The sequence below is a fragment of the Pteropus vampyrus genome, unplaced genomic scaffold, assembly GCF_000151845.1.
Source record: "Pteropus vampyrus isolate Shadow unplaced genomic scaffold, Pvam_2.0 Scaffold11367, whole genome shotgun sequence".
NCBI classification, from domain to species: domain Eukaryota; kingdom Metazoa; phylum Chordata; class Mammalia; order Chiroptera; family Pteropodidae; genus Pteropus; species Pteropus vampyrus.
Window position 1 is genome coordinate 4705 of NW_011900148.1, and position 886 is coordinate 5590.

Consider the following 886-nt stretch of genomic DNA (forward strand, 5'->3'; position numbering starts at 1 on the left):
CAAACAAGCTCTTTGATGCTGCTGCTGCTGCTGCTGCTCATCGGGAAGGATTAAGTAGAAGATCAGGAGGCTTTTGAGGCTGGTGCTTCCCGATGGTGCTTCCCAAAGACTCCTGTAAACAGAGGTGTGGGTTGCAACAAGGAGGTTCTTTCCATTTCTTATTTAGATACGAAGCCGGAATTACCCAATATTAATAGAACTTGGCCCTCATGAGGGTATAAGAATAAGAATAAGCAATGAAAATGTGGTTCCATAGTGTAGCGATTAGCATGTCTGGGTTCACACCCTGGTGGAGCTGCAGTCCATGGTCTATGGCCATGCCACCCTGAACAAGCCCCGATGTCTGATCTTGGAAACTAAGCAGGGTCGGGCCTGGTTAGTACTTGGATGGAAGACCACCTAGGAAGACCAGGTGCTGTGGGCATAAATAATAATTTAAAAAAAAAAAAAAGAATGGCCAATGAGAGCTAGAGGCTTCTTCTTTTTCTGGGGTCTTTTAAAAAAGAAGTCAAATAAAACAATATGCATTTCTTTTCTTTTCTTTTCTTTTTTTTTTTTTTTGCTAGAAAGCCCAGAAGTGTCTGACTACATGATACAAAGGCTTTCCTCCTGCTTTGCTCACTTGGGTTTGTTCTTGAAGCGTTTTCATAACAAATAGAGCTCATTATTTTTAGGATTTTTAATTTTTTTTGGTACTGATTTACTCAGAATATTTTGAAGAGATGGTTGTTGGACCAAAACCCAAGTGAAATTGAGCCAAATAAAGATATAATTATTAAAACATCAACTTGAAATTTCGACTCCTGCTTAAAGGCATTGCTTTTCTACTAAGAGTCTCTGGCAATCTCTTATTTCAGTCCAAGCTCTGTTAAGAAAAAGAAAAGAA

The 886-nt window shown here is 39.3% G+C and overlaps 1 pseudogene; it reads left to right on the forward strand.

The window, feature by feature from the left end:
- Positions 1-307: 307 nt before the first annotated feature.
- Positions 308-424, forward strand: LOC111735005 (annotated as a pseudogene).
- Positions 425-886: the final 462 nt, after the last annotated feature.